At 51.7% G+C, this 19,343-nt stretch overlaps 1 long non-coding RNA gene across 1 annotated transcript in view; it reads left to right on the forward strand.

Moving 5' to 3' along the window:
• The window catches only part of LOC119180284 (uncharacterized), a 171,098-nt gene that overhangs the window by 69,126 nt on the left and 82,629 nt on the right, over nucleotides 1-19,343 (forward strand). Inside the window, exon 3 of the long non-coding RNA XR_005111012.2 lies at nucleotides 9,629-9,790. This is a non-coding gene — a long non-coding RNA (uncharacterized LOC119180284). The remainder of the gene's footprint in view (nucleotides 1-9,628; nucleotides 9,791-19,343) is intronic.

The raw sequence follows: 19,343 nt of genomic DNA on the forward strand, positions 1-19,343 counted from the left end.
TTACGTACTCATCTTTTCTGGTTTTTAGTTTCTAAACACAAAGTGATAGCGCTTTTTTTGCTTACTAGAGACGCACGCGAAATACAATAAATTATGGTTAATTCCCCTTTCACTGGGATTGGTGTAACGCGAAAGTAAAACGTGCCCTTACAAACGTAGTTGAACGTTTACTTTATATTATTGGAGAGCCTGCGTAAAGTCTATTGGCGTTTAAAAGGTAGCTCCGCTTAAGGTTGATGCACTGACGTGGACGCTTGGTGCATATAAAGCCCCCTCCATCGCGTCTACTGCCGCTTGAAAATTCCCGAAGGGGCTTTGTGTGCAGCATCTTTACCCCGACTGCTAATGTCCGCGATGAATGGTTAAAATTACCGCTGTTGCTACTGTAGATGCTAACGTGGAGCGCGCAATCAGAGAAAGAGGCGCGATAGCCAGAGGAGCATCGCATATTGACAGCCCTGGGTCGCCATCCCGCAGCATTTTAAACTATTGCCACCTAGACTACTGGGCCATTTTCATTGAAAATAACTTGGGAGATATATCCACAGCAATATCTATGAAATAGCTAATCTACGATTTACTAGCCCAGCAAAAGACGGGCAGGGGAGCGGGGGCTACGCTGCAAGAAGCGTTTGCGTATAATCGACGCAGCATGAAAGCTCATTAACTTTTGGACTTAGCCAAACCATCGGCACCACACACTGTCGAGATGGAGCTGCGTTGCTCACACTGCCCCGTATCAAAGTTTCTCATGTTCGCCGTTAGGGACACGCAGAAAATAGACGCATGCTCGCGTCCCTTCATGTATCCGGGCCACAATACGCCGACAGATGCAGGGTGCAAGACGCGCGCATCGCGCTCTATTGTCATTGAGGCCGTCTCAAGGTTGCTTTTTTTATCCGCTATAGGCTCTGTATTCTGGCGCTGCAGTCAGACTGAAAAAAACTCGACTGAACAGTCGGTTGACCTGCTTTTCTCCATTTTTTTTTCGCATTCCGAATGACTGCAGCCGGTGCCCTAATGACCGGAAGGAATCAACGCGTACAACAAAACTAACAAAACGGTCTCGCTTACTTGTAATGGAACGCCGATAAAGGTCGTGCAAAAGCTGCCGTGGTGGAACGCGCGACGGAACGCAGTCACTAAAACCGAAGCAGCCGGGCGATGACGATGCGTCTGTCGGATCCCGGCGCGCATGTGTTGCAGGGTCCATTCACGAGCAGTGCTGAAGGAGAAAGTTGTGGAGGACGTATGGTGCGCGAGAGAGAGAGAGAGAGAGAGATTAATGAAAGAGGAAGAGACAAAAAGGACGCTATTTTCTGCCTCCCGTCGCGGGGGCACGGCTCAGCGCCTTTAGGGATCGGGGAAGGGGAAGTAAAGATGATAGGAAGAAGAGAGGAAGGAAAGAAAAAGTGAATGTCATGGCAAGAGAACGTCTTGTCAGTACAGTCAGTAGTGCGAGTGAAAAGAGTCCGTCTATAAGGCGGCGAGGTCCGCGCAAGCACAGAACTCGAGGAAGGCTCGAAGGGCTTTCGTCTTCGAGCGCGCGGGAAAAAGTATGTCTTCCATTGTTTCGGCAGGTAGTCCAAGCAGACGATAGCGGCTTACCAGTGCGCAACGCTCAGTGGCCAGGTCAGGGCAGGAGCAAACAATATGCTGCAGCGTTTCGTCATCACCGCACCTTCGGCACGCTGGCGATGAAGAGCGACCCGCGGAATACATGCGTGCCGCAGGCCAGACGCTGCCAGTACGCAGGCGAAGCAACAACCGCCGCTCGCATCTGTCCAGGCCGGTCTCCGGAAGGGATGGTGGAGGTTTGCCGCTTGCCACCCGTGTGTCAGGGTGGGCCGTTGGTAAGAGCTTCCGCAGTCGCTGCCGTGAGTAATCCGACTGGGTTACCGCCTTAGTGACTGGCGTGTCGCAGTGGTGTGCTGCCTTAGCGGCGGCGTCAGCCTCCTCGTTGCCAGCTATTCCAACGTGCGAGGGAAGCCAGTGGAGGGACAGGCGCACACCACTCTCTTTGATGGCGGTCAGTTTTGCGTGCAGCAACGCCACAGTTATGCCTGCTTGGTCTGGTTGGAGCAGCGCTTGTAGGGCTGGTCGGGAGTCGCACAGAATCGCCACAGGCAACTGGGGTAACGTGGCAGCAAGGTGGTCGGCTGCCAAGTGAAGGCCGGCCAATTCAGCTGCAGTGGAGCTGGCGTGAAAGGGAAGTCGGCAGCGGATGGTTGTCCCTGTCGATGGTATGACGCAGGCAGCCGCGGCCGAATGGGGGCTGTCCCGAACGGACCCGTCCGTGAATACCAGGAGCTGCCCCTTAAGTCTTTCATGAAGTTTCGCCACGGCTGCCTGATGGAGCTCGCATGCCGGTGTGCGCCTTTTTCTGAGGTTGTCCAGAGTTAATTGTACGTCCAGAGGCTGCTGGTGTGGTGGAGGGGGTTGGATTGGACTGGGGGGATCGGGGACCAGCTCTTCATAGAGAGCGCAGATCTGTGCCATCCGTGACGCTGGTCGGCTCCGCAGTCTCCGAAGGAGGGCAGCGCCCCCGAGGGCCCTGTGAAGGCGATCCACGTGATGCAGCGCCTGTCGTAGCATCAAGAGTGACAGAGGCCAGGTCTGGGCCTCCGCCAGGGTTGCAGCTATGGGTGACTGACGGGGAAGTCCCATGAAGCGCCGAATTGCCATGCGATGTTGCCGCTCCAGTTGCTCCTTGCGGTGTGGCGCTAGCTGTACCAAGGGCAGTGCATAAGTTTGCGCTGTCGTTGCAGCCCCTTCGTAGAGTCTTAGAGCCAGCCGTGAGGTGCACCCTTGGCCCCTGCTGAGCAGTTTGCTTACGGCAGTCTCGACCCTGGTGGCCTTGAGGACGGCGAGCTTAACGGCTGGTATCCAGGTAAGGCGGTGGTCGATCCTTAGCCCCAGGTACGTCACTGCATCGCTCCACGGGATAGGTCGGTCACCTAGCACAAGCCTTCGGACGGCCCTCCGCGCAGCGGCTCTGGGGTGAACCAGCAGTGCCTCCGTCTTCGTGGGCGAAACGTTCAGTCCGATTGCCTTGAAGAAAGAGACGACGGCATCCAAGGAGCGCTGCAGGGAACGCCTTATGGCCGTGAAGTTTTGCCTAGGCCCCTTAACCCACAGTGCCACATCGTCTGCGTACAAGGAGCACTGCGTGGGGTAACGCTTGTCTGCGGGCATCGCGGTCGGCAGCCCCGCTAGCACCAGGTTGAACAGAAAGGGGCTCAGGACGGAACCTTGTGGAACGCCTGCTGTCACTGGCCGTGGATCGCTGAGCGCGCGTCGTACTCTAACCCGGAGGGTGCGTTTTGCCAGAAAGGCACTGATAAAGGTACGTAGGCAGCTCACGATGCCGAGTGTGTCCAAAGCACTCTCTATCGCTATGTGAGGCAAGCTGTCAAAAGCGCTCTGTACATCCAGCAGGACGAGGAGGGCCACTTCGCCGTTGCGCTTGGCCTCCTCCAAGGTAGAGACGACGTCCGCGATCGAGTCTGCTGTGCATCGGTGGCGTCGGAAGCCCGTCTGCTGTTCTGGTAGGAAATCCTTTGCCCCCGCAATCCAATTTAGGCGTGCCAGTGCTATGGCTTCCATGAGCTTGCAGGCAGCAGAGGTGAGAGAAACGGGTCTGTAGGACGTAATGGCGGCACAAGGGCGGCGAGGTTTCCGGATCGGCACCACAACAGCGGTCAGCCAGGCTTCAGGTAGGTTGCCGCTCTGCCATATTTCATTAAAAGTCCTCAACAGGTGTCGTCGTGAGGCCATATCCAGGTTGCGCAGCATCTGGTATGTGATGCCGTCGGCACCAGGGGAACTGCGGCGCTTGGTTCTGGCTAGAGCAACGTTCAGTTCGTGTTCGAAAATAGGGTCCTGACACAGAGATGCGATCTGGCTGGCCGTCCAGGCAGGGTGATGACCTTGCGGTGGCTTGGGAGCAGGCGTGGCGATGAGGGCTGAAGGATTGGCTGGTGGGAGTTCTGTGAAGCGATCGGCCAGTCGCTCTGCCAGTTCTTTTTCACTAATGCCTAAGTAGATGGCCACCGCAATGACGGGTTGCCGCACCATTGGTCCAGTGACGAGGGATCGTAGAAGTCGCCATGCTTTTGCGCCACCTCTTGCCTGACTCAGGGAGAGGCAGATGCCTTGCCAGCTTTGCCGCCTGCGACGGTTGGCATGTCGCCGACATACCGCATCCACACGATTGAAGAGTGTACGTTGAGCTGGGTCATGGGATTTTAGGTACCTTCTCTCAGCCCTGCGCCTCGCAGCCCGTAAGTTCAAGTGATGGAGGTCTGGCACAGGGTGGTGCTCTGGCACCCTGGTCTGGATAGTTGCCGCCTGCGCTGCCACTGCTACCAGATTCAGGAAATCCTGATCCTCTGGGACGTCTCGAAGCTGCCTTCGAAAAGCCCGCCAATCGATCGTACTACACAGCCTCCTCCTTGGGATCTTTCCGCCCACAGGTGAGATGACGATCGGCAGGTGGTCTGAACCCCAGGAGTCAGGCTCCACTGCCCAATCGTACCGGTCCCCTTCACTGGCCAAGGTGACGTCAATGGCGGAGCATGACGGTCGTGCTGTTCTGCGGACGAAAGTGAAGGATCCGGTGTTCAAAACTTGTAGGCCCAGTTGATGGATAACGTCCACCAGATCCCTTCCTCGAGAGGAGCAGGTGCTACTCCCCCACATGGTGTGATGAGCATTCATGTCCCCACATATGAGGTAGTCTCTTCCGAATTTAGCCGTGAGCTGTAACAGCATGGAGGCGTCCCACCGCTGTCCAGGTCGCACATACACAGAGGCCACTGTCGTGTCCACACCGCGAAGCCGCACCGTCACGGCACAACACTCAAGAGCCCCTCCAGTGACATCAGCCACGTTTATGTGCACATGTGGTAGTTCTCGTCGCACGTACACTGCACAACGTGGTCGACCCTGGGGATGTGCACTCGCTATGCACGGCGCGTCCTGGCACGTGTCTAGAGTACACGACGTGATACTTTGGTAACCGATGTATCCGGGAAGTCGCAAGTCGGTCGCTGCTACGTACACTTCCTGCAAAGCAAGCACATCATACTCGCTCTGCAGGAGATGTGAGGAGAGGTCTGCATGCCGCCGCCGCAACGAGTGAGCGTTCCATTGAAGCACACACGGGCGGCGGCGGCGGTGGTTCTCTGCAGCATGCGGATGAGTGTCAGCCATGGTGGCTGCTATGAGGTGGCGCGCCACCTGCCTGAAGGCAGATGGAGCGCAGCTGGTTTTCAGGAGGCAGCAGGTCCGCAACTGCTCTTAACAGGAGCCTCAGGTTTGCATTTTCCTGGTCCACACGAGGCTGGGAAGGTACCTTCGCGGGTGGACGAGTCGTGGTAGAGTCTGGGTGCTTGAGACCAGCCGAAGGGCCCCGTTGTTGTACGCCTGTCTGGCCTGGATGGGTCGAGCTGACCGTCATCTTGGATGGTGATCCCACTGCGGCAGCATAGCTCTTGCCCGTGGTCTGCTTCAGCTGAGGACTATCAGTTACACTAGGGCTTGCCCGCAAGACTGCTTGAGCCTCGCGGTGAGGCAGGTAGGTGGGAGCTGATGCCTTGATGGTGGCCAGGCGCCGCTCTCTTTGCCAGAGCTGACAGTCTGCGGAATCAGCTGAATGTGGCCTGCCGCAGTGCAGGCATCTTAATTTGTTGGTGCAGTTGGCGTCTTTCCCATGGTGGCCACCACATCGCAGGCACCGCTCTGGTCCTCGGCAAGTGACGGCGATATGCCCATAGCGTCCGCACCGCCGGCACTGAAGCGGGCGAGGTCGGGATGGCCTCACTTCGAACACCATGCGAAAAAGGCGGACCCGGGTGGGAGGCACGGGAGAGGCGAACCGCAAGACTAGTGATGTCCCTTGTCGCCTGGCTGCAATCACCGGCACATCGGACGACACGGCGGCCAGGAGGGCTTCGTCGGTATAGTCGCCATCGACGCCTTGCACCACGCCACTGCTTTGTGAACGGTCAGCAGGGAGGCGGGCAGTCACGGGTATTCCTGCGAGCTCCGATGTTGCTAGTAGGCGATTCATCCATTCTGGTGTAGATGCGTCTGCTGCCACGATGTTCTTTTTCGTGTTTACTCTCACCTCCTTGACTCCGGGCAGCGCAGAGAGAGCTTGCGCAATGGCAAGACGAGAGGTGCGGTGAAAGGAGGCGCTGGCGTTTGCTGGTCGAAAAAGAATAGTGCCCGAGTCTAGCGACGATGAAGCAGAAGCCGGCATGGTGTGTTCAGTGGCGCGTACCCCTGCAGGAGCGGTCTGAGTCGCAGTGGGCGCATTAGAAGTCCCTGGAGCAACGTGGGCAAGCATAGCCGTCGATTCAGTGGCGGGACGAGGACCAGTGTGGGCAGCGGGTCCTTGAGATGTCGAGGCTCGCTGTCGGCGCTTCTTAGACTTGGAGAGGACGGTCTGAAACTCAGACTGACTGATTTCGTCAGTTGCGTGTGTGACGGCGTCTTCGTGGGCAACCGCATCATTTGACGTTGGGGTAAGACACGCAACTGTGGCACGTTCAGGCGCTACTGCGTGCATCTTCCGCGAGCCACCCTCATCGTCGCTGCCCGACTCGCTAGGACGCGAGCGCTTACGCGTTGACGTAGTATCCATGTCTGCAATATCAGGTTCCTCGTCTAACGGCAGTGGTACGTTCTGCGGAACGGTGACGTTCACGCACAGAATTGACCCGGCATCTTCGAGTTGGGCTGTATGATGCGCCGCTACAGCGGTCGAAGATGCTGTGGTGCTAGTGGTAGGGCTGGAGGCCGCCGAGGACGTCAGGCCCCTTGCAGTTGTCTCGACGTCGGCAGCAAGCACCGGTAGGCGAAGTGATGTCGGTTTCTCGCTGACGACTCTGCACAGTTTCTGTGCCTGTTCATGATGCAACCGCACCGCTTTGGCACTGGAGATGAGGTTCCACAGCACGCGGGTGCACGCGACGCTCGCTGAGCGTCTGTGTGACGATGTGGGAACCAGGGAACGCGACGGGCGTTCCAATGGCGTAGCCGAGAATGGAGGGGACTGCTCTGCCATGGTAGTCGGGATGACAGCTGCCCCAGCGACGCGCAGGAGCAGAGGACGCTGTCACAGGGCTCAGGTCACCGAAAGCGGTGGCAGGGATCCAAGGGCATAATCTGTAAAGATTACTCGCCTTGACAAGACTCGAACGGGTATGAGAGTCCAGGAACGCGAGGAGCACTGCGCGGAACGCGGTCGCGTCTCTCGCGGGCTGACGCGGTAGCGTCTCTCGCAGAATCGGGAGCACCGGGCAACACGTCTGCTCTCTGTGAACGCTCGAGAGAGACTATCGGTGCGCGACATGAATTTAGCAGGGTCACGTGAATTGCGAATCAAGCTGGGCGAGGAGGAAGGAAATGAAAAAAGGAAGTCCACCGTCTTCTGCCCTGTTTCCACAGTCTTCGCTCCTATAGTGCGACGCTGCGCGAATATTTTCACATTGAAAGCTGTTATGAGATGATCAGAATTAAGAGTGCCATAGTTGTGCGCCGCCGCCACCAATGTCCGTAATTGCTATCGAACGAAATATAAAAAAAGAACACAAACTAACAAAACGAAAACCTGGGTCCACTCCGTGCCAGCCAAGCATTGTACCACTGAGCTGTATCGGTTTCGTTTTATTGATTGGTGCTCAAAACTCTGCGCAAGTCACGTCGGGAAGGAATCGAGTTAACATGTGCTATATACCATGGTAGAAGAGTAAAGTGACGAACAATCGGGCGTCACAGAATACGAGTTGTGTAAGCAGCCATTACACAATGTGAATTGCATTATGAGTGGGACGTTCAGTGCTTCATATTCACCATAAAGGGCTCAGCCATAATCCTTCATTGTCATCATCCACCGAATAAAACAACGTAGTGGGTACCTTGTAAGCGTACTTGTCGCAAGCGTACGTGCTGTTTTGAGGTACAGCCTCAGGGATGTTTTCTTCGCACTTAAGGACCATATCACTGCGACTAAAAGAATCTCTTGCTGTATTCGGTGCGCATTACTAAGTTGATTACTAGTAATTTTCACTTCAAATCAGCAATAATTACAATTATTAACTAGTGCACCTAAGAATTGCGTAATACAGACATTTTGGGAAGACTGCACCTTCCACATCGGCCATCCTCTTCCTTAGGTGTGTACGGAGGCCAAGAAGAAGAAGAAGAGTTTGCAACGGATTCTTGAAATTGCGCTGTTCCAGCTTTCACGGCGACTGTACTGCACCTTGCACGCAGGCCTGGTGTCTTTTTTTAAAATTATTTCGCACTAGGCGCTCAAACGTTTTAATGCTACATGTAGACACAGTCATCATATTCGCCAAACACATGGTCAAACGTCAATTCTATCGCAAGTGTCTTTTTTGGATTTTCGCTTGCAGTAATCGCTTTAACTTTGAAAATAGAATCGTTTCTAGACTTCGAGGGATAATTTTCGGTCTCCTTTTCTCTATCAATGGAACAAGGACGCATATGTCAGCTTCACGTAAGGTTACCGTTCGATTACAGTTTCTAGGGTTTCTTTATATTCTGCATTGTTTCGCGGAATGACGGAATGCTAATCTTAGGCTGCGTTCACACTGAGCATTCCGGCCGCCGAAAGGGCCCTCTCCGCGCCGATCACTCTCGGACCGATTTTTGCGGCGTCTGCCACCGAATCGGTCACCGCGGACCAATAGGAGCGCTAGTCAAGGAATTTTGAAAAATGGCGGCCAAGCCCTACTCACTTGTTATGACGCAGCGCACGTAACTGAATGTTGAAACCAACGGTAGTTTAACCTACTCTGTGCCTACTTCGCGTCCGTATTTCGTGGAAGAGGTGACCGAGCTTGCTGTTGGCGTGACCGAGCTTGTTGCGGTGTTGCAGAGCAAAACGAACCCGCCAACGCCGCTGGCGTCGGTGGTTTTTTCTGCTCTTCGTGCATTACAAGACAGCCACTTGCCAGCAAAGTAAGCAGTACTGTCTTTTCTTGCTTCCTGCGCACGAGAATCATCGAAGTATACACCAACGAATATCGTAGGGACGTTTGCGAGCCGTGACAACAACCGGGTGACAGCGCATCCATCCCGCGTTTGCCCGGTGGTAGATGGCATATTCGGCGGCTCGGGGCGCGTCCAGTGCGAACAACGCTGCGTTTTAGCGGCAGGAGAATTTCGGTCGCTGTAGAAAGCGGATGTTTCAGTGTGAACTAGGCTTTAATCATTGGTTGTACGGGTATAGCCAAAATTTTGTATCGTGCGTCCGACGCGACGCACGGAGAACACGAGACACGGCGCCCGAAGCGCGGGTCGGTAAACAGGAGCAGAAAGGGACACAAACGAGACCCGGGCGGGAACCCTGTTTACTTTGTACATGAGCATCTCTATATGTACAATTGTACAACGCCCTCTAGAGGCCAGCCAACCGGTTCCGAAACCGGAACTGAAACCGGAAGCACGACACCACACAAAGCGTCTTCATTTCTGAGCTGGTAGAGGTACGAGTAAATGAGGGCGCTTTGTCTCACCCTAACTTTAATTATAGCGTTTAGATAAACTGTTTGGATTCCGTTGGCTCAATGTATTTTTCGGTTCTGATGCTCAGCTGGACGTGCACCAATCCAGATCGGCGACCGTGGGGCACCTGACGTCATCGAAGCTCAGGTATCGCCTCACCAGGCGCCAGCAGTCGTTCCCCAGGTCCTGCAGCTGCATGCCACTGTCTCCGACAGGCGGCGCGCATGTCACACGCTCCTTGACAACGCCGGTGAGTCGCATAAAGTCGTCGAGTCCTTCAACGATGCTGAGACGACTGCGGATCATGTTGGCCGCTTGGCATGCTGGGATGTCCTCCTGGTCGGCGAGCTCTCTCAGTAGGCCTGGATTTCTTGAGACCTTCTCTAGCGCGGTGGCGGTACACCTGTTCGCGACGATGTGGGTGATACGAAGAATGAGCTGCAGTGACTAGGCAGTATCATAAAAAATGATGATCTAATAAACAATTAAATCAAATCGAATTTGCAACCATTTAGTAAAGCTACAGGTAAGGGACAAGGTTTTTTTCTGCATTGAAGCATTGTGGGGACGTCACCATTAACATGCAGAAAAATTCGGACGCCCTTATCATTTCATCACTCCAGCTGAAGAGTCGCTTGTATATCAAGACGGCATGTGGCTAAATGTTGAGTAATAGTTACCGTATATGCTCCCTGCGAGAGCAGAGTTGCGCACGGGTCCGCCATCTTGTTCAACGGCTGCACAGTGAAGCCTCTCGTGGCTTCCGTAAGATACAAATGCGGAATGATATTTTGACGCGGGCGACACGTCACTAATTTGGTGCGAAACAAACGAGAGTGACCGATAACTGAATATATAGGCATCACTTGGCGCAGTAATAGGAGAAAGTTAACTTCAATAACTTGTTAATTACTAAGATTAGGTGGTTATTCGAGTGGAAGATTTGAAGTTCGTGTGAAGAAATCATCCCAGCTTTGAGGTTTCGAAAAAGGACCGTAAAGTAACAATTACAAAATGAAACTCAACCAAATTGCATGGCGAAACCTTTACAGAAACTTAGAAGAGCACAACTGCCATATTTTTCTCTGAAGTACAGGATGAGGGAGTCACTTTTCTGAAATGACATGCACCTTAAGATGCTTAAAGGCATCAAAATGTACTGTAAATAAAAAGTAAAATAAGTACCTTTTCATTTAGTAGAGCTGAGTGGTTATATAAACTAGGATAATTTAGGTTATTCATAGGATGAACTCATCTCAGCTTTGAAATATGGAAAAGGCGACCTTCTGTAATATGATATAGACGCAATTGAAGTGTGCTGTATTTAACGGTGACCGTTATTTAGTTTTGTAGAATTTCATTGCGCCACTGTAATGCGTGCCGCTACAGAACAAAGCGATTCTGAAGGTAAGTTGCCAATATCGCAATTTATTGATTTGTGAAATGTTTGGAATCCTTTCTAGAAACACCAGTATTGTGATAAACATTTTCTGTAGTGACCCGTCACCACTCCGTGAATTTATGTTGGTCTTGTATGTTCTGTCTGACATTCATGCCGTAGTTAAGACGTGATTTTCAGAGGCTTTCATCGCAACTCAATTCCCGGCCAGCTTAAGTGATAAAAAGGCATTTTGCTCTCCATTGAATCAATAAAAAAGAAAAAAAGCGTACCGATCGAGGGGACCAGTGTCATGGTAGGCAGCGGCACGATCCAGGAGGCCACAGTTCCGGCGCATCGTTTCCCTGATTCGGAACAACCAGTGCTTCGCCTCAACGCCCACAATAACGCCGAGGCAGTTCATTTCCAGGAGATTGTAGTTCTCGCCAAGCGCCGCCGACAGATGGAACAAGAATTCGTCAGCGTTCCCCGGCGGGTTCAAACGAAACGTCACTCGCGTGATGCTCCTGCTGCGCCCGACAGAGCGCGCGAGCTGGTCGCTGTATTGGAAGTTGCCTTGGCTGTGAATTTCAAAACGAGCGATGCTGGTGTTGGCAGACAACGAATCCGAGAGACTAGTCCAGTACAACGACAGAGCCATGTCCGTTGCGAGGGACGAGTTTGTCACGGTCAGGATCAGTCGCTGAAGCACGGCGGTGCTCCGGATGTAGTTTGCCAAGGATGAGAAGAAAGGTTCGCCAGCCTGCGGTACATGTACCCAGAGAAGTGTGAAGTGATCGAAAGTGGGTAACTGCTCGAGAACGCGAAGCTTTGCACTCGCACTTTCAGAAAGCCTCAGTCTCGAAAAAGCCTTGAAGTGCATGTGCCCCAAGATGTCTCCGCGTAATACAATGTTGAAGAAAACCCGCGGTGACGAGCTTGCACATGCCAGCAACTCGCGAATGTCTGCATTCCGGACGTGAATCATCTGGTTGTAATGCGAGATTTTTAGCGACCTCAGATGTGTGTTTCTCGGTAGGAAGTTGAAGAAGGCGATCCAGTTCTTCGGGTGCCACAGCGAGTAAGGAAATGTGAGCTCTTGCAACGTCTCGTTCGCGGCCAGAGCCTCGCCGCACAGCGTTAGTGTGGCATCCGATATATTGGCGCCCATGTCCTGCACTTTTCGGAGGGCTAGTTTCTTTAGGCCGGGGCATTCTGCTAGAACCCTCGTCAAGAATCGCGCGGTGCTTTCTCCGCCGCAGACGCTATGAATATAGAGTGTGGAGACAGCGGAGTTACGGGCGAGGCACTCCACGAGCAGGAGCTCTTGGCGATCGTCCTTGTCGCCCGTAAGCACCAACTTTGTTAGCATTCGGTCCCTCATCACGTAGTTTCCGAGGGCACCGGGCGGCACGGTAGCGTGCCAGTTCGTCCACAGCTCGCACGTCTTCAGTGTCGAGTTTGCGGCCAGCGCGTCCGCAAGCGTCTTCGGTGGCTGCCCGCTGTAGCATGTCTGCAATGTCAGGGACCTAAGGCACGTCGTCGTTCTCAAAAGTCCCGACACGGCTTCCACGAAGGTGCTTGTTTTCGGAGAATGGTATAAAGTCAGGTCCTCCAGAAAGCGGAGCCTTGGAAGCAGTGTCGCGATGTGGGTATGCGGAGCATCTGTTGAAGGGAACCGCACCGAAAGATATTTGATGTGGTTGTTGTCCGGCAGTTCTTCCACGATGATATCGCCGGGCGCCGTAACCCATTTATCCCGGAGCATGAGGCTGGTGATGCAGACGTGCGTTCTGATGAGCCATCGAAGGAAGGTGTTTGTCCGGTACAAGTCCACGTCGGCAGGAGGTGCCACTCGGGCGCTGGTGGCATCAAAGCTCACCAAGGACAACGAGCCTCCGCGTTGTTCCCGAAGCTCTAGGCCGACGTGGAACAGTAGCTCGTTGCAGGTGTTTAGGTAGTCTCTAATTGGGCATCCTTGATTGCTCTGCGTGGCTGAAGGAACGTCTGCTGAGCACGGGAGGCGGAAAGTTTTCGCTACGGCGCGACGGAGAATACTTGTGGCATGCGCCCTTTCCGCGAAGAAAGTGGTGAAAAGACTCTTCAATCTTCCAAACATGTTTCCCATCGTGAGATTTCGAACTGCGAACCTGCGCAAACGAAAACAAAAAAGACAGTTTTTTATGTACCTGGTTATGTTTCCCCGCTTAGGTGTTTGCAGAAAGCCCCGTTATACAGGCCGAAGTCGGCCCCCACTATAGATCATCATCATTCATCATTATCAGCCTGACTACGTCCACTGCAGGACAAAGGCCTCTCCCATCTTCCGCCAGTTAACCCGGTCCTGTGCTTGCTGCTGCCAATTTATACCCGCAAACTTCTTAATCTCATCTGCCCACCTAACCTTCTGTCTCCCCCTAACCCGCTTCCCTTCTCTGGGAATCCAGTCAGTTACCCTTAATGACCAGCGGTTATCCTGTCTACGCGCTACATGCCCTGCCCATGTCCATTTCTTCATCTTGATTTCAGCTATGATATCCTTAACCCTCGTTTGTTCCCTAATCCACTCTGCTCTCTTCTTGTCTCTTAAGGTTACACCTACCATTTTTCTTTCCATTGCTCGCTGCGTCGTCCTCAATTTAAGCTGAACCCTCTTTGTAAGTCTCCAGGTTTCTGCTCCGTAGCTAAGTACCGGCAAGATACAGCTGTTATATACCTTCCTCTTGAGGGATAGTGGCAATCTACCTGTCATAATTTGAGAGTGCTTGCCGAATGTGCTCCACCCCATTCTTATTCTTCTAGTTACTTCAATCTCGTGGTTCGGCTTTGCGGTTATTACCTGCCCTAAGTAGACATAGTCTTTTACAACTTCAAGTGCACTATTACCTATCTCGAAGCGCTGCTCCTTGCCGAGGTTGTTGTACATTACTTTCGTTTTCTGCAGATTAATTTTAAGACCCACCTTTCTGCTCTCCTTGTCTAACTCCGTAATCATGAGTTGCAATTCGTCCCCCGAGTTACTCAGCAATGCAATGTCATCGGCGAAGCGCAGGTTACTAAGGTATTCTCCATTGACTCTTATCCCTAACTGCTCCCATTCTAGGCTTCTGAAAACCTCGTGTAAGCACGCGGTAAATAGCATTGGGGAAATTGTGTCCCCCTGACTTACACCCTTCTTGATTGGTATTCTGTTGCTTTCTTTATGAAGCACTATGGTAGCAGTTGATCCCCTGTAGATTTCTTCCAGAATGTTTATATATACTTCATCTACGCCCTTATTCCGCAGTGTTTGCATGACGGCTGATATTTCTACTGAATCAAACGCCTTCTCGTAATCTATGAAGGCTATGTATAGTGGTTGGTTATACTCTGAGCATTTCTCTATTACCTGATTGATAGTATGAATGTGGTCAATTGTTGAGTAGCCTGTTCGAAATCCTGCTTGTTCCTATGGTTGATTGAATTCTAATGTTTTCTTTACTCTGTTAGCAATTACCTTTGTAAATAGCTTGTATACTACAGAGAGCAAGCTGATCGGCCTGTAATTCTTCAAGTCCTTGTCATCTCTTTTCTTATGTATTGAGATGATGTTAGCGTTCTTCCAAGACTCTGGTACTCTTCCCGTCAGGAGACACCTCGTAAACAGGGTGGCTAGTTTTTCTAACACAATCTGTCCTCCATCTTTCAGCAAATCTGATGTTACCTGATCCTCACCAGCAGCTTTGCCCCTTTGCATGCTCTCCAAAGCTTTTCTGACTTCTTCTATCATTACTGGTGGGGTGTAATCTGGGTTACTGCTAGTTCTTATAGTATTAAGGTCGTGGTTGTCTCGGCTACTGTACAGATCTCTGTAAAACTCCTCCGCTATTTTAACTATCCTATCCATATTGGTAGTTATTTTGCCTTCTTTGTCCCTTAGTGCATACGTCCGACTTTTGCCTATCCCAAGTTTCCTCTTCAATGCTTTGACACTTCCTCCGTTTTTCAGAGCGTGTTCAATTCTCTCCATGTTATACCTTCTTACATCGCATACCTTACGTCTATTAATCAACTTCGAAAGCTCTGCCAGTTCTATTTTGTCTGTTGTACTTGACACTTTCATGATTTGACGCTTCTTAATTAGGTTCTTCGTTTCTTGGGAAAGCTTGCCAGTGTCCTGTCTAACTACCCGGCCTCCAACTTCCACTGCACACTCCGTAATGATACTCGTCAGATTATCATTCATTGTATCTACGCTAAGGTTGGTTTCCTCACTAAGAGCCGAATACCTGTTCTGCAGCGACACTCTGAATTCCTGTACTTTCCCTCTCAGTGCTAGCTGATTGATTGGCTTCTTGCGTATCAGTTTCTGTCGTTCCTTCTTCAAGTCTAGGCGAATTCGAGACCGTACCATTCTATGGTCACTGCATCGTACCTTGCCAATCACTTCCACATCCTTAACGATTCCAGGGTGTGCACTCATTATAAAGTCTATTTCGTTCTTATTTTCGCCATTAGGGCTCCTCCATGTCCACTTGCGGTTTTCTCGTTTTCGGTAGAAGGTATTCAAAATCCGTAAATTATTGCGTTCTGCGAATTCTACTAGTAGCTCTCCTCTGGCGTTTCTAGTACCGATGCCATAATCTCCTACTGCCTGGTCTCCAGCCTGCTTCTTCCCTACCTTTGCATTAAAGTCGCCCATCACCATAGTATACTGTGTTTTTTTTATCTTACTCATTGCCGATTCCACGTCTTCATAGAAGCTTTCAACTGAAGCGTCATCATGGCTGGATGTAGGCGCGTAAGCCTGTACTACCTTCATTTTGTATCTTTTATTCAGTTTAATTACGATACCTGCCACCCTTTCATTAATGCTATAGTATTCCTCTATGTTGCCAGCTATGTTTCTGTGAATTAGGAACCCCACTCCCAGTTCTCTTCTGTCTGCCAAGCCCCTGTAGCAAAGGACGTGCCCATTCTGTAGCACCGTATAGGCCTCATCTGTCCTCCTAACCTCACTGAGCCCTATTATATCCCATTTAACACCCTCTAGCTCCTCGAATAGTACAGCTAGACTTCCCTCACTAGATAAGGTTCTAGCGTTAAACGTTGCCAAGTTCAGGTTCCAATGGCGGCCTGTCCGGATCCAGAGATTCTTAGCACCCTCTGCTGCGTTGCAGATCTGACCGCCGCCGTGGTCAGTTGCTTCGCAGCTGCTGGGGACTGAGGGCCGTGAGTTATTTGACGTAAGCCTGTGGGAGGTAGTGGCCAGATACTGCACCAGGGTGGCCAATCCTTCTCTGGTGAGGGAGTGCGTTCTCGGCGGTGTTTGCCGGTGAGGCCGCACCCCAGGCCTCCTAATGCAGTTCCATCAACACGCGGATTTTTTTGGTTTTTTTTTTAGATGCGGAGCATCTTATACTCGCGCCTTGTAGTGCGCCGTCCGCGTCGTCCGCGCCGTCCACACGGCTTCTCGAACATTCGACAGCTGACGCGCGCGCATGCGCCGTCGCGCCGTCGCCCACTCTTCCACCATCTGTGCATCCCTTCCTCCTCTACACACCGCGCGCGCTTCACTCCTCCACCATCTGTGCACCCTTCCTCCTCTACACACCGCGTTCGACATCTACAATTCTCCTGATTCTCCAGTGGACGCGCATGTGGCGTCGCGCTTCGAGAACATTCAACAGCTGACATTGCATGCGCCGTCGTGCTGTATATATACTCAAGGTCGGCGCTCGCTCGCTCAGTTGCCGCTCGTCGGTTGGTTTGTACGGCGCGTCGACGTCCAAGGTCGCGGTGAAATGAATTCCAACGAATCCACAAACACAATGATCGACGTCCCTTCGACCAGCGCCGCCCTTTCACATACATGTGTACGTGTTCACTCATTTAACACCCCCTCCTACAACCACGTTAACCAATTTAGCCATCGACCCAAGTAAGTCGCAATTTAACACCCCATTTCACAACCACGTTAACCAATTTAGCCATCGACCCAAGTAAGTCGCACTTTAACACCCCGTTAACCAATTATATGGTCCGCATCCTCCTCAGTGTTCCCCCGAGGGAAGCTGCGGGCAATTTTTTTAATCCGGTTGGGAACTGCGCGGTACCGGGATTTGAACCACGGACCTCTTGCATGCGAGGCGGATGCTCTAACCACTACGCCATCGCTGCTCTTCCACTATAGATACCAAGAGCCAGATCACTACACCGCGTAAAGACGACGTATTAGGGAAGGTCGACGCTCTCCCCCTCACACCCCTGCTCCAAGGCTATGCTCGGACTTATTACGTATGCGATCACAGGTGCTTCGAAATACTGATGAAGATATGTCACATCACGTTCCACTTAGGCTTGTCACAGTGTTCCGGTTTGTCTGGCTTTGTCATGTCATGTCGTTCGATCATTTTACCAGCTGAAGAAAAAAAAATTACGTGAATGTGACCAAGAATTAGGCGGCATTCGCGAACGCCAACCATAATAAGTCATGAAAGTGAAATCTGGAGAGGACCAGACATTGAAAATCAGCTGCAATAAGCTGCACGCCTTTCGCCTTTGTTTAACCAGAGCAAGCCGATATCAGACAATAGGCGATATTTTGCATTAGTTTTCATTTCAATCACATTGCAATATTAGCCATCCTGTGGCACCATTCAGGCAACACTACTACTCATTAGCTACGGTTTAGCCAACACTTGTTGATGTTAGCCTCTATGATCCCAAGAACAATGAACATTAACCAGTTTGAGCCACAACTGGAAGAACGTTACGTCTATGGGCAAATCATTGTTCTGAACTTTTGGGGAGTCGCTCTCTGGATTTCGTGCCGACCGGTTGTGCCCCCGGGATCTCCGACGACAGCGCAGCTCTGGCCGACTGGCTCGCCCTACGCCATCGCCTGACACCGACAAGAGCTCTCGCCGAGTGGAGCCCCGTCCTCGGACTCCTCCGACCGTGTCCATCTTTCCTATCTCTTCTTTACTTCCGTCGTTTTCTGTCGTTCGCTGTTCCAGCGCCTCGTTCTCTCCTTCCTCTCTCTATCTCTATACCTTTTAATCCAATCCTTTTAATCCCTCCTTACCACCATCCCTCGTGAGCTACTGTTGAGCTGTCGCTCTCTGATGCAGACAGTTACGGGGCTCACGGGCTCATGTTCTCTTCTTTTCTCTTTAAGAATCACAAGAACTTTTGAGTAGTGTCCTTCTTTACATATGCGAGGACTGATTAAGGGTATCGATCTCTAGCGGTTGTCCTGCCTTTTTCACAGTTACGAGTGACCGATTTCTTGGTACCGAAGAGGCTGAAAGACAGTAAAAGTGAGAACCATACTACGCGTGGTACGCTACAAAATACGCGACAACTGAAATAAACATTTGCAGAGTTCTGAATGAAAAAGGCTGAGGGAGAAGCGCAGCCAGAGATGAATAAGATCAAACGCGTCAACCATGCCTTCCGCAGCGTTCTTTCGGCGACGAACAAAGCGACCAATGAGAACAACTCAACTGCCACTGTTCCTGTACGTGCTAATCGAGGATGCACTTATAATGGCGAACTTCATTGGGAGAGCAGGAACACTTAAAAGCACGCCTAAAGTGCTCTCTGCAGAGCGTTTCAATGCTCGAACAGGTGCAGGAGCACTGCCATCCAATGGTAGAGCGAGAATGATTTTGCTGTGCCGAGAGCAGCCAGGAGCAGTGCTCTCGCCTGAAAAGCGGAGTAGGCGCAGTATGACTAGTCACGTGGTCCTTCAAACGTCATAGCCTCCAAATTTTTCTTCAGCTGGCGAGCGCGGCAACCATGTGTAGTTGGACACCACTGTTTTGTAGGGATGGCTACGATGAGAGCTGGACGTTTGCCGAATGAGTCATTGCACAAGCATACTAGGTATCAGGATAATCAAGGATATGTGGATGCCCAATTTCACGCGTATTTTGCTGCTGCCCCACAAAGAATATGCCCGGGCTTGGAATGTTTCAGTCGAATGTTTCCCCACTCATCACCCCCTTCCTTCACCTGCCCTCTGTGAGTGCGCCGCATTCCAGTGGCAGGTTGGCCCTGCTCTCAATGCTCTGCCCCGCACTCCTCAGTTCCCTGCCCCTCTACTCCTGTTCTCTCAATGGAATTCGCCATAATACTAGAAACCGCTGGTCCTTGCAGCTGACACAAACCATCGATGTGGCCACGAGTTGAATAGATGTCTTTTTCGAGCTCCATCAGAATATCACACAGCTTATTTCCTGCTTTGAGACATCATATTGTGCATAATGAACATCTTTTCCTTTTGTCCAACTTTTGCTGTCTGACAGTCGAATAGTTACACAGAAGCGCAGTCTCTGAAAACTAAGCACACGACTAGAAAAAACAAGTTGGGGACTGACAGAAGTGGAGGTGCGGGTCTACACTGCATGGTAGACGTAAGACGTGAGGGGAGGCTAGCGAT

The sequence above is a fragment of the Rhipicephalus microplus genome, chromosome 7 (genome assembly GCF_043290135.1).
Source record: "Rhipicephalus microplus isolate Deutch F79 chromosome 7, USDA_Rmic, whole genome shotgun sequence".
Taxonomy (NCBI): domain Eukaryota; kingdom Metazoa; phylum Arthropoda; class Arachnida; order Ixodida; family Ixodidae; genus Rhipicephalus; species Rhipicephalus microplus.